Source organism: Hipposideros armiger, unplaced genomic scaffold (genome assembly GCF_001890085.2).
Source record: "Hipposideros armiger isolate ML-2016 unplaced genomic scaffold, ASM189008v1 scaffold_10, whole genome shotgun sequence".
Lineage (NCBI taxonomy): Eukaryota > Metazoa > Chordata > Mammalia > Chiroptera > Hipposideridae > Hipposideros > Hipposideros armiger.
This window is the reverse complement of record NW_017731360.1, coordinates 3,639,731-3,654,695: the sequence shown is the minus strand read 5'-3', so window position 1 is coordinate 3,654,695 and position 14,965 is coordinate 3,639,731. Positions and strand designations below refer to the sequence as shown.

The 14,965-nt window shown below is 41.5% G+C and overlaps 1 protein-coding gene across 8 annotated transcripts in view; it reads right to left on the bottom strand.

The window, feature by feature from the left end:
- Positions 1-14,965, bottom strand: part of KIAA0319L (KIAA0319 like) — an 87,058-nt gene that overhangs the window by 67,275 nt on the left and 4,818 nt on the right. The window lies entirely within an intron of this gene.

Below are 14,965 nucleotides of genomic sequence, written 5' to 3'. Positions count from 1 at the left end.
AAAATTTGCTTTTGAAAGAAAATCCCATATGAAGATCAATACCCTTATTCCACCTCACTCCATCTTCTGGCCCCCAGCCCACAGTCTGGTTAAGGCTTTGGCCCCTAAAATAAGACTGCCTGGAGTTGAATTTCAATCCAGTCACTTCACTAGCTGTGAAATCTTGACTTCACTAGCTGTGAAATCTTGGGACAAATATCCTGGTTTCTTCATGTGAAAAAAAAACAGGAACAATGATAGCAGTACCTAACTCACAGGGTTATTATAGAAATTAAAGGAGACAGGCTATGCAAAGTACTTAACACAGTGCCTGGCAAGTAGTAAAAGCTCAGTAAATATTAGCTGCCATTACTTTTGTTGTCATTATTACACTTCATTTCAGCTCAGATACCACTTCTTCCAGAAAGTCTTCCCAAGATTCCTCTCTTCTGCATACTTTACCTATACCTTTATCATAGTATTTTTTTCACTGGATCATATCTGTTTGTCTACTTCACACATTCTGCCCTCTTTAAGTGCTGGGGTTATATTTTGTATCTATTTGGCACATAGTAGGCATTCAAAGAATTATTTGTTAATTTTAAAAGTCTAACCAATATTTAAATAAATTTGTTATGTTTTTGAAACTAATAAAATCTAGCAAAAGATGTCAGCTCCAATATGGAATTACTTGAGTTTTAGTCATTTGAGTCAGATCCTTAATGTTAATTAATTTCCCTAGATAAAAGGAGGGAGGGACAGGGGAGAAGAGCAAAGTTCCTGGCTCTCCAAGAAATTAGAAAGTACTTTTCGAATTAAATTGGGGAGAACACTGAATGGGAGGTATGATGAGAGATGTGCAAAGACAGAAAATGAAGAAAAGCCAAATGGATTAACAGGAGATAACTGAATCTAACATAACCAGCTAGGAAACAGCCTTTCCTGCCCAAACACTAAACTGAAAAAATCCTTTCAAATCTCACAGCAATCTTTCCTCATGGAAGGACCAACCAAATTTCAGTTCCCTGAGCTATCTATTTCAGACCACTCCACTTCACTCAAAAGCAGGATGGCCTTTCATCATGGAACTTTCTGAACAAAGCCAACGGTGGAGAACAGCTTCTCAGTTCACCTAAGCAAAGAGCCATCCATCACTGATGCCATCTAGAGCCACTCAACTGCCTGTCTCCTGAGCAATGATGAGGGGGGAAAAAAAGCACAAAGTTCCAGTCATGTAGCTGAAAAAATGGAAACCAGTCTATCACCATCCTAATGCAGTGAGCTTCTGATACTTATTAATCAGGAGTTTTCATTAATTAGATACGGCTGCTACTAAATTTCAAAAGACCTATCTGTTAAGGTTCAGTCTAAAGCCATTTTTACAACCAAGTTATAAGTGAGTTTTAATCGAAACACTGGTGTAGCTAAAAATAGCTCTCCATAAAGTCCCCTGCTCAGAAATGATCCAGTCATCAAGGGCTTTATAATATTTAAAGGCAGACTGAAGGCAAATGACTTAACCATGTACTTTAAAAAAAATAAATATCTGTAACTAGGGGGTTACGTTGCTGCCTATGATATACTCAGAATCTCCTGCTTCGCCTTTTCTCCCACCACCTTATGACTAAAAGACTCTGGAGAACGCTGTCAGCAAGCAGAGCACGCCTCCAAGCCACAGCGTGAAGGAACCCACACCTCTCTATGTAATACTGTCTTTGTACTTCAAAAATCACAGGTATCAAATGAGAACAGATAAACTTTGGCCTGTACAGACAATGGTTCTAAAAAGAAACTTTTTTTTCCTGCGGAGAAAACCACCTAGATGTGATGTCATGAATCTAGCAGTTTCCTGTGTAGCCCACGGTAGATGTTATTGTTATGAACCTGCAGTTGACTGCTGTCTTTGACTGCAGAGCTAATAAACTATTTGCATTCACCACAATCATACCCACCTTCTTTTGAAACCCACACAGTGAACCCTGAATCACAGCACTGTTTTGTTTATTGGGGGAAGGTTTTTTTTTTCTTTCTTTCTGTTTTTTTTTTCTTTTTTTTTTCTGGCTGGTTTTGTTGTTTCTAAAGAGAAACGGCTGCGGCAGAGATATGTAAGTTAAATAAAATAGCAGTAAGCTTGGGAGGAAGTAAGGAAATCATATAGCAAACCATGAAGTGTTATTTCAGCAGATGTGGCCAATAGAGGAGAAGTTTATGTCAATTTATCCATTAAACATCTCTCTTTTTGGAGTATTATGTAAGTGTCATAAAAAAAAAAAACCTGCAGTGGGCTGAACTGGGACATGTGAGGACTCAATACAACCGAGCTTCGCATACTTAAATATCTCAAACCACTTTTTGCTTATAGCAAATAAAATGCAGAGCTACAGATGCTTTCTCATCTGTGTGTAAATGAAAGCGAAACTGTGAGTAGTTAGTATTCTTAGAATTTTTGAGAGCCAGTTCATTTAAATGAAATCAAAGCCAATCTGTATCTGCACAAAAATAATTTTCTTAGGGCTCTTATTCTCTAGACTTTACAGCGCTGTACATGCTCTGCCCTCAACCCCTCCCTTGAGATAAAGATGTGAAAAGAGCTCTGGGGGTTAAAAACCACTTCAAATGAAACCGGGAGAAGGGAGTTCAAAGATATTAGACTATCACCTGTGTACCAGCCTGCTATAGAACAGGGTTCAGACCTGCCCTGCCCCACTCTTTGTGCTCCCACGGTGCGTCTTGGAACTTTATGTTTTAACATCTATCTCTGCCTCCATAGCGTGAACTCTGATAGCAGGAACCGGGTTTTATTGATCTGGGGACAGTGTGTGCTGACCTGAATGTTATGTATCTATAGTATGTACATAATACCTAGATATTATCATTAAGTGATTCGCATTAAGCATCCTAGAGAAGGTATTAAAATTTGGTGAGCATATTTTAAGGCATCGAATGTAAGACAACACATATAAAGAACCTGGGATCACAAATGTTAGAAATGTGTCATCTAGCTAAAGTCATCAATATAATGCAGCACTGACATTCAGATAATTTGGTATTTTTTGGCTTATTTACTGCAGATGTGTGGCTTTTAATAGACTTCATTTTTATGACATGTACTTTTATGTATCTTTCACTTATAGCTCCATTTTCAAGTTGTTTGTAATTCACACATTCTACTAAGAGAAATATAAATTTGGGCAAAATGGTCAATATTCCTGACTACCAAATTATCTAGTACGGATTCTCTCTAACCATAAAGAAACTGGTCTTTCCTTATCCTCATCTATAAAATGCCAGTATTTCTCTGCTGCTTCAAAAGTGACATTAATTCTGGGCAGGGCATAATGATATCCAAATGTGTCTCGGTGTGTGTGTCTGTCTGTCTGTCCCTCTCACACACATCTCTCTCTCTCTCTCTCTCTCTCTCTCTCTCCCTCTCTCTCTCAGCACACAGGAAAACTCCTGAAAACTTATCAATACAAAGGGCCTTCACTCTTCTTCCCCACCGACAGAGGCAGCCATGCTGCCAAGGCAGCAGCCCCCACGTGAATATGAAACAATGGAGGTGAAACAGCTCAATCAAAACAGCTTGGGAAAGGAAGGGGGGTATGCTTGACAGCAAACGTCCCCATGGAAAGGCCAGAAAACTTTTGCTTCTGCCTTGACCATCCTGGGCAAATAACCCTCCCTGTTCGAGGTCTGCTTACCTGAACTTAGAGGGCCAAGCACTCCCTTTAATCTTTCAGAGAGGGGTGATTTGCAAATGCACCCAGTTATTTGAAAAGTGCACTGTGAAAAATGTCAGGGTGCAGCTTATAAGCATACCCTGGAGAGCACAGCTGGGAGCAAATTTGAAAAACAAGCAGTTAAGAGACTGATGAAGTGGAATGCAGAGGAAGAAGGAAAGCCTGCACTGCTTCAGCACAGGGGGCTGTTTTGCTTCAAGCCAAAAGCCACAGACTGACCCAGCAGGATGCAGATTACTCAGCTTTCTGAAACAGAATATGGCTCTTCAGTTTATGGCTCTTCAGCTTCTCTCTACAAGGCTGCTTCATTTGTTCTGATTAAGGCTCACTCATTCCACTTCCATAAACCTCCAGCTGACTCAGGTTGCCCTTAGTTCAGGACAGTAAACACCGTATGAAAAAAAAAAAAAAAGCCCAGAGGAGCCATTTAACAGGCAGAATGTCAGTCCTTTTAAAATTTTAAACCTGAATCTGAAATTAGAGCTACAGAAGTAAAACCAAATCAATATAAACTCCGCATCTCCCAGGTTCGATAATACTAGTCATTCCCCTTAATACCTAAAAGAGAGAATCCACAAGCACACATTTATTTCAAATTCAAATGTGCTGCTTGGTTTAGAATCAAAGCATAATATTAAGCCAGTTGAAAGAAAGAGAACATTCTTTAAAATCCTGTCATTTGCTGGGAGAGTTTAAAGGAGGAAATCAGAGTGAGCTACACCAGGCACCCATCTTTAGGGGCAGAGTCTGCAGTTGGTGGAGTTGCAGACAGGCCAGCATTCTTCTCTGCTTTTGAATCTCCTAGGACAGTTTCTGTGATGGTCAATGCACCATGCAGGGACATTATAATTCCTTCTTCAGGAGTTTTACAGTTTCCTTTTCTGGTTGAACAGAGAAATTCAGAATTATATAATTCGGTGTTTGCCAGATGCTAAGCATTGGAACTGTTTACCTAAGGGCCTGCATAACAAACCTGATGCCAAAAAAGCAGGAGCACTCTAATGCAGAATAGATTTTCAAGAGCTGACTGACTGGGTATATTTAATACCCATGAAATCACCAGAGGACACACACTTTCAAACTGGGGGCAAAGGAGGTAGCTGTAGCACTTTTTCCAAATCTCCAGATAACCATCTTCACTGCTTATTCAGGGACATGGGCTACTAATGGTGGAGAGAATGGGCTGGTTTGAAAGGAAGCTAGAGACATACTATACTGCAGGCAGGGGCTTTGCCTACATGTTATACTTCTAAGCAGAAGGTTATTCTATTGAGACCAGCTTGAGACAGCAAATGGCCCAGTCTCCTACATTCCTAGGATTCTGTAAGGAAGGGTGGGGCTCTGTCACTGAATTACCCCGGGACCCTACGGAAGTCTCAGCCTCCTTGGTGGAACTCTAAATACCAGTAACATCAAAAAGAATTTGTTTCCTAGAAATGACAAAGGAATCTACAGAATGCCAGCTCCATGAGGGCAGAGACAATGTCTGTCTTACTCACCACTGCATTTTTAATGTCTAAGATTGTAGGCACCCAATAAATTCATTCTGAAAGAAGGATGGGACTAACTCTGAGAGCCACTTCTAACACAAAATCCAAAAATGTATTGAACCAGCTCCAGTCAAAACACGGTCCTGACCAAAAGACAGAGCCAACCTGGCCCAGCACAAGGCCTTGCCAAGCATTGGCACATCATCAATGTTGCAGGAAATGAACCAGGGCTGAGGAGCAGGTGGTGTCATGGCAGCAGAACAGAGTCCTCTTCCAGAGGAAAAGTATCCTTGGATGAAGGAGGAAACCAGTAGCCAGTTCCATTCCTCAGTGGCATGTTACAATTATGGAAAATGCACAATACAGCTCACCCTGTCATGGGCTTCAACCAACCTCAGGCCTGTAAAGCTATATGAATGGAGGCCTACTTTTCCTGACAATGCAGAAAGACCAGCTGCCTACATTATACTGTAAAAAAATGTAGGCACTGAGATCCCACTGGACAGAGGTTTAGGAAGCCAGCACAGACCTCAAACCTGCTGCCCACTGGCTGGGTCATCTTGGGACTAGAAAAGAGTTTAACCAAACAAGATTTTACATTATCGTATTATAATGACTATTACTAACATTTGCTGAATTGTTATTTATGCACCTGGAAGTAGGCTGAACACTTTGCATGAACATTTTTTTTTTTAAAGATTTTTATTGGGGAATTGGGGGAAGGGAACAGTGCTGGGGAATTGGGGGAAGGGGAACAGACAAGTTGCTGTCCTTTTGTTCTTCAGTCTAGTTGTGGAGGATGTTGCTTCACTGGCCCAAGTTGGCACCATCATTGCGCTCTTCCCAGGAGAGGCACATCAGTCGCCGGCTTCTGGACGGCCACTCACTGCGGCTGCTGGCCACTCACGCTGGCTGCTGGCTACACACGGTAGCCCGTGGCAACCCACTGCAGCAGGGGTTGCAGCCTACGCCATTGCCGGCGACTCACGGCAGGCCAGTTCGAGGTTGAGCTGTTGCTCAGCATCTTAGCTGTAGAGGGCAGTGTCACTGGCCCTCGTATGTGGGATCCGAACCGGGGCCCTCTGGCATCCCAAGCCAGTTCTTAACCATCGTGCCACTCGGCCGGCCCTGCATGAACATTTTATTTAATCCTCACAACAATCCTATGAGAGGCACTGTCATTCCCATGTTGTAGATGAGGAACCTGATGGAAAGGTGGGTTTCAGCAATTCCATCCAGTATATAAGAGAACCAGGGCTCAGATTCAGGCGTGTCTAACTCCAGAGTCCATCCATGCTCCATGCTCTTGACCACTCTGCCTCCTGTCTCTTGCTCAGCTGGTGAACAGGTAGGTGATCAAGACTACTTCTTCTCTCTAAAACGTATCTAGTATTGTCTGGAATCAAAAGTGGCTAAAGGATCTTAACCACATGGGCTGATTTTTCTTAAGGAGGCTCTTGAGTGAAGGTTCAAAAAAGAAGTCCAAAAGGCAGACCCTCAAACCAAGAGCTACGCAGTTTGACCCAAATTCTTCACTACTGCTCACCTAAGAATAAATTTCCAGACACTAATCACACAATAATTCTTGGTCATGTTCCTACCAATTCCACACACTGTCTTGAAATGGAAGCTGTTGCAATTAGTAAGATTTTTACACAGTCTGTAAGATTTTTATACAACCTCCAGTATAAGCCAAAAGGCCTTGCTTTGGCCCTGCAATTGTTATTTTGTTTTTATAAACTCCTCTGCTATCTTATTATTTTCTCCCTTGAAGAATTCCTGAGAAGAGTCAATTTAAGAAAGTTTTTAAATTGAATTGGATTTACTGCCCAATTATGCCATTTTCTTATCCCTCTTCACTTTGTTAGGAAATAAGTTTGTGTTTGCATAACGTTTTTAAAGGGCAAAAACAGCCCACCAAAATTATAGTTTTCCAAGACAGAGAGAAGGACTTAAGATGATTATCTTTCACTGAAGAGTATTTAAGCAAGAGACAATTACTTCATCTCACTGGGAGCAAGGCTAACGTTAGAGGATTCTGATTTGCCTTACTTAGCTCAATTAAATTGTGATATAACAAGATATAGACTTGCTCAATACTAGCTGGATTTTAGAATAAAAAAGCTGGCATGGTTTGTGCTAACAGCCAGAAAACTCTACCTTCCCCCAGCTGCCATGTACTCAAGTCATTATCCTACAATCCGAGGAGACAGATTTAGGATTAATAATGTATTACTTTCCTGTACTGAAATGTAGTTAAGAATATAGGACAGTTTGGCAGGAGAAAGTTCCTGCTGAAGGCTCACTGCAATGAGATATATTCCATTAGTCATCTACCTTAAATTATGTGCCCAGCAGATACAAGAGGAGCAGGGACATAATGCCACCTAAAAAGTCCCCTGAAAATGCTTTTCTCCTGAAGATAAGGCCAATGCATATTCAAAATATATTATTCTCTTAAATAAAAAAGATACCACTTGGTCTGATACAACAGGGGCTAAAGCCCTTAAAGTACAACCAAAAGCCAGGGGCAAAGGAGGAAAGTGAGTTCAGGTGCCTTCTGTCTGCCAGGTGCAAATACAGGCATTATTCGATCAAAAAGAGAATGACAATTAGTGGGGAAAAGACCTCTTGGCAAGCCAGGAGCTTCTTTGTCCCATCTGAGGTTTCTGCGGGATTTGAGGGCAACAATCTCACCCAGAGTTTGGGACTAATTTAAAAATAAAACATGTCAGGGCCGGCCGAGTGGCGCAATGGTTAAGAGCTGGCTTGGGACGCCAGATGGCCTCGGTTTGGATCCCACATACGAGGGCCAGTGACACGCCCTCTACAGCTAAGATGCTGAACAGCAGCTCAACCTGGAGCTGGGCTGCTGTGATTTGCCGGCGACGGTGTAGGCTGCAGCCCATGCTGCAGTGGGTTGCCATGGGCTACCGTGTGTAGCCAGCAGCCAGCGTGAGTGGCCAGCAGCCAGCGTGAGTGGCCAGCAGCCAGCGTGAGTGGCCAGCAGCCGCAGTGAGCGGTTGTCCAGAAGCCGGCGACTGATCTGCCTCGCCCGGGAAGAGCGCAATGATGGTGCCAACTTGGGCCAGTGAAGCAACGTCCTCCACAACTAGACTGAAGAACAAAAACGACAGCAACTGTCTGTTCCCCTTCCCCCAATTCCCCAATAAAAACTATCTTTAAAATAAAATAAAACATATCCGTTAGAGGTAGATGGAAATCAATATAACCTTTATAAGAAGCGATAAGGTGACGGGAGAACAGGGCTAAGATGCACAATCATAAACGGACTTTCTAATACGTTCCTGTGCTGAATTCAACTTCCCCAGCTGGACAAATGCAGGCTGCTCCAGCACAGGCAGGCCAGTGAAAACACGGCAGGGAGAGAACGTATACAAATCCTGAAGACTGGCCATTCCTTACAACAGGATGCTTTTCCAGCCTCTCCAATCAGAAACATCAGTCTTCCACTCTCTTTCTCTGAAGAGAGCCAGAGAAAAGGTGGGAAAAAAGAGCAAAATTTCCTTCTAAGTATTGTTCCCTCCTGGGAAGCTGACTGCCCACTTAATGGGCTAAGATTGGAAAATAGAGTAGGAAAGAATGATTCTCCTCAACATGTGCATTCCAAGGTGGTGTTATTTAGGTTAACCCAACAAACCTTTATTGCTACCTACTACGTGAAAGATGGTAGGTAAGTAACGATGAGTAAACTTCCTGAAACAGACACCTAAGCAAGTAATCATAGTAGACTTCTGCTCCCAGCCATGATGGAGTAATTGGTACCAGACTCACCATCCACCATAAATAACTATAAAACTGGACAGAACATACAAAATAACTGTTTTTAGACCATAACAAGCAGTGCAAGGCTACAATCCCTAGGACAAGGGAGATCTGAAGTGAGCCCTACAATTACTCAGTTCTCTGTTAAAGGACAACTTCCCAACCAGGGCACAGAAAGCCGAAACCCAAACAGAACAAAGGGATCTCACGGAGCCCAAGAAGCAGAGATCTTAGTTTGGCTAGAGTCTGAGTGGTGAGACACTGGAGAGGAAGGAACCGTGAAAAGAGGGGGCCCCAGAAATCCACTGGGAGAGCTAAGGGGTGGGGTGTAAGGGCACAGGGCAAGACCACCTGAGGTTTATTAGACAGTAGATGCTGAAAGGAAAACAGAATCAGCAGAGGGCAAGCAGTGCTGGGGGAAGGAGGCAGGAGCATTGCAGAGTTCCAGTTCTGCCAGGGCAAAGAAATCACACTAACACTGTAGACCAGCAGATGCCAGGAAGGCCTCACCTTAGAGCAGGTCACACTCTAGAGCAGCGGTTCTCAACCTTCCTAATGCCGCGACCCCTTAATACAGTTCCTCATGTTGTGGTGACCCCCAACCATACAATTATTTTTGTTGCTACCCTATAACTGTAACATTGCTACTGTTATGAATCGTAATGTAAATATCTTTTTGTTTTCCGATGGTCTTAGGCAACCCCTGTGAAAGGGTCGTTCGACCCCCAAAGGGGTCATGACCCACAGGTTGAGAACCACTGCTCTAGAGCAAGACCTACTCTGAACCTCTCCTTACAAAGCCTAAAACCTCACAGTATATAACATGGTGTAATAGAGATGTACACACTGTGAGAAATTTAAAAAACAAATTCAAACCAGGGGCCTCAGAGAAAGCATCACAAAGGAGCTTATGTTTACCTGAATGAGAACACGCAGGCACAATGGTAACGGCATGTGGAGGAATGGAGCGTTCTGCCTGGAAACATGAGATGGCACTCTGCGAACAACAATTTGAATGTGGAGGAGAGAAAGGAGTACAGAATGACTCAGGGATTTCTACCTCAGAAAACAAGTGGAGGTGGTCTTTTCATGGTTCTAGGGAGTAAACGAGAAGGAAAAGGGGGAAAAGATCATGGGTTCAGTTTTGATATATTACGTTAGCGGTAGCTATGAGACATCCAGCTGGAGATGTGTGACATTGAGGTGACTATGTGGTCTGGAGTCAGACAGAAGTGAATGAACTATTCTAGATTTGGGGATAGTGAGCACATAGGTTACAATCTGGGGGGAAATGAGATTTCCCAGGGGAGAGCATACAAACTTGAGACAAGAAAGGGCAGAAACAGAACCCTGAAGAACAAAACATTCAAGGGACAAGCTAAAGAAGAGAGGGAGGGAAGAATAATTAGGAAGCTCAATGCATCGGCTGGAAGGCAGGTGTAACTTAAGGCAACTGAGGAATGGGTCTCAAAAAAAAAGGATGCAAAGGTGTCCAAGGCAGCACAGATGTTAAGGAAGGTACCAAGCAAGTAAAGGTCTCCCACTAGGAAGGTCACTGGTTACCTTAGCCAAAGTTAAGTTTTGGGCAGAAGTCAGGACCTCACTGGATTCAGAGGAGGACAGAGGTGGGAGAATGGGGAGAGCATGTGTGCTCTGCTCTTTCAGAAAGCTTTATTGGCTAGGCTGACTAAGTCAAGGACCTGGTTAGAGAGTCCTCACAAAGAATGTGCCTGGTTCAATAAGTATCTGTTGAATGAATATGTAATAATAATAATAAAAAAGAACAAATGAATGATCTGTACCCATCTGGTTGTTTTACCAGTACTGTTTCTTACTGTGTCTATTCGTCTATCAGAAAACTCGATATGATTATGCACAAGCAAAGATCCATTTCCTCCATGAAGCCCTGACTGATTTTTCTAAACTTCAATAATTTCCTCTACTATAATAAAAAAGACAGACAATAACAAGGGTTAGCAAAAACAGGGAGAAACTGGAAGCCTCCGACATGGCTGGTGGAATGTCAAGTGGTGCAGCTGCTGTAGAAAACAAAAAGTTAAAGAGCTATCATATGATCCAGCAATTCCACTCCGAGGCACATAAACAAAATGTGGTATAGCCACACAACGGAATATTAGTCAGCCATGAAAAGGAATGAAATACTGATAACATGCTGCAACGTGAATGAACCTTGAAAACACTATGCTAAGTGAAAGACTCCAGATATAAAAGGCCACACGCTGTATGAATCCATTTATAGGAAATGTCCAGAATAGGCAAATCCACACGGTCAGAAAGTAGATTAGTGGTTTCCACAAGCTAGGGGGCGTGACTGCTAATGGGTACGGGGTTTCTTCTGGGGTGTCAGGAAAATGTTCTAGAATTAGATAGTTATATCTCAACCTAAAAAATGACGTTTAATCTCTTACTGCCGAACTCCTAAACTCTACCCATCTATTTAACACTGCTTCTACTGATTCATATTGAGAGAGTGGTTCCTTCAGTGAGAGAACAGTTGCTTGAAGACAGACAGTCTCGTCAATTTTCTCCTGGACTACTTGATGTGCTTACCTCTAGCCCTAGCCCTGACCTCCCTCCCCTTTCCATCTTCCTCCCATCCCCACCATTATCATTCTTCTATATTCCAGCAAAAACGATCTAGAAATTAACCAGTATTACTCTTCTGCTTAAAATTTTCAATAGCTCCCAATTCCCTAAGGCAATGATTTCCAAAGTAGAGTGTTTTCTTCCAAGAGGTGCACAAGACAAATCACTGGGGTATGAAAAGAAAATATTAAAACTCTGTATTTGTTTTCAGTTGATCCCTTTTTGTTTTTGGCATCTCACATACATAAGACATTAGTACAATGGTACTTGTTATTCTGTATAAATACACATACATTGAGGTGCATCCTCAACGTTTTTATGGATTAGTGTATGTAGTCAAGAAAATTTGCAGACCACCTAAAAGATTAAAATCAAAGTTTCTTCGCATGGAACACCAGATCCTTCAAGACCTGGCCACCATCTACCCCTTCAGGAGCTGTCATCTAAGCTTTGCTCTTTATATTCCATTAACACTAAGCTGTTTACAGGGTTTCTGTTATATACCAGTCTGTTTCACACTTTTGTGTCTTTGCATTCCCATTGCCTGGAAATACCCTTTGAATCCTTCAAATTCGACCTTCAAAAATCTGTTCAGGCATCAGCTGTCTGGAGATAATTTCTCAGTTCTCCCCCAATCATCTCTAAGCTGATATTTCCTCTCTGGTTTCAGAAGCACTCTGGGCACTGCATCTCTCTATCTCTTCACTTACGACATCATAGTATTTATATATCTATCTCCTCATTAAACTGGGAGTTCTTCCAGGGAAGGAATTGTACTCATCTTTATTACTCTCACGCCTAGCTTAAATCCATACTCTTAGTGAATTCTCAAAAACTGGTCCTGAATTGAGTACTTTTTCTCTATACTCAAAACACTTATTAACTATGTAATCCACTTCCCAGAAGCAGGGGAGCATCAGCAAAAGTTTTCATAGCCAATTGTTAGCTTCAGGCCTACATTAGCCTCAGTGACTCTCATTTTAGGTTTTCAGGGCCGGTTCAGACCCTGTCATCCCTCATACACATGCACACATAACTTTCAGATGTACACATTCTTTAGATATATTAATATGTTATTATTTTAACCAGATCTTCTGGTCTCAAAGGCACTGTGTCTCCTTTAAGGTGCCTTCATACACCTCTGCTCTGATTGTGTTGAGTCCAAGCTTTAACTCTCAAATGATGGACTATGTTGATTTTAAAGTTTAATTCTCAAAGCACAGTTCCCTTATTACAAATTTATTAATTTATTCAGTTAAAAAATATTTTCATGGTGCATCTACTATGTGCCCAGCTGTTGGTTCTTGCTAGGAATACCTAGCATAAGTAAAAGAGGCAAAGTCCTACTTTCAAGAAGGTGACAATCTATTGCAGGAATTTCCAAATTTTGGAGGTCACCTCGTTTGTCTACAGATACTCATAATCCCCATGTCCAAAATGCTATTTTTCAAGCCAGTTAACAATAACATTAAACAGAAAAATAGTGATTCAATGGCCCACAAGGAAAACACAGAGAATCTTTTATCAGACAAATTGTTATCACTGTTTTCTAGCAGTGGGCTTCAGCGCGGAACCCAAAAGTAGGAATAAAAAAGAAGCTCATCATATGTAAGTCAATGTGTGCCTGGGCTCTACCAGACATGGAATAAACTGCTAAGTGGCGAACAGGAATGGTGATAACTGGAGAGCTGCCTTATTTTGATTAGTTTTTCAGCAATAATCCTTACAATCCATGAGCTAAATGACAACAGCAAACAATCAAGAATGTATTTTTATCAGGGAAAACTTAAGAGCTCAGGTAAAAACTGAACAAACTCATGGGTAGATAAATACTGACTCAGGCTACCAACAACAGGTTTCTGCTGTTTTGTTGTTGCTTATTCAGGTAGGATTCCCCCTCCTCCCTCCCCCCCTCCCCCTCAACCTTATAAGACAACAAAAAGTTATACATGTACATTGAAAAAAAACATCTGGAATACACAGGAAAGTATAAAGAGGTAATAATTCCACTATTCAAGAAATACATAAACATTGAGTTACATATCTTGTTTCAAACTATTTTCTATTCTACAAAAATATTTCTTTTCACAAAATTGGCACTATAGTGAATATGCAGTTATATATCTTTCATCACTTAACACAGGACCATTTCCCATGTACTTACTCTTCTAAAATATTAATTTTGAGGTTGGATAATATTCTACCATGTAGACATGCCATAATTTCACCACCCTTCTCTTGTTGGGCAGTTGTAGCAATGTTTTGCAACATAGAATAAATGAGTACTGATGAATGCTCTCATTCACATCCAAATGTGTCCTTGAGATACATTCCTGAAAGGGAAATTACTAAATCAAAGGACATGAACTTTTTAAAGGTCTTGATGTTTATGCCAAAAAACTCTGTGTTCAAACTCCCCAGCACAATATGAGAGCAACCACATCATCCCTAGATATTTTTACATTAATCTTCATCGATATGATTAAGAAGGCTTTCTCGTTTTTTTTTTTAATTAGAGAACAGCCATGGTCATTGGTTACATATTGCTTTCATGCTACAATGGCATAGTTGACTCTTTTAAGGATGGCGCAGCTCCCAGTGACCCATGCGGAGACAGAACTGGCAACTTTGTTGTTATCAGCACCACGCTCAAACCAACTGAGCTAACCGATCACCCCCATGGCATTCTCATTTTAATCTGCAGTTCTTTGGTTAGTAGTGAGAATGAACATTTTTAAAATTTTTATAAATCATTTTAATTTCTATTTATTTATGGTTCTATGTCCTTGATTCGTTTTTTGTTAGGATATTGTGGTTTTTTTATAATCAATAAGAAAGAGCTCTGATAAATTAAAATATATAACAAATCTATCATGTGTTGTTTGCATGTTCCCTCAGTTTGAACACACATGGTTCTTGGTTCTTCCATAGTAAAAGCTCCAAACTTTTCTAAAATGGCAGTGGTACAATCTAATCTCCACCAGAACCACTTCTAACAATACCATCTTTGCACTTTTATACTCAATCTACCCACTAGAGTGCTGTTTTTAAGCACCAAGCTTAAGGAATGCTAAGACTAGCCCAATGAACCCACGGTACTAAATCTAACCAAGCATTAGGTTGAACAATACAGTAACACTTGAAAATGCTTCTTCCTTCCCTGTACTTGGAATCCCTCAAATAACAAGCTGCTTATCATAGTTCAGGGTAAAAAAATTGTCTTTGGGGCCGGCCGAGTGGTGCAATGGTTAAGAACTGGCTTAGGACGCCTGAGGGCCCCGGTTCGGATCCCACATATGAGGGCCAGTGACACTGCCCTCCACAGCTAAGATGCTGAACAACAGCTCAACCTGGAGCTGGGCT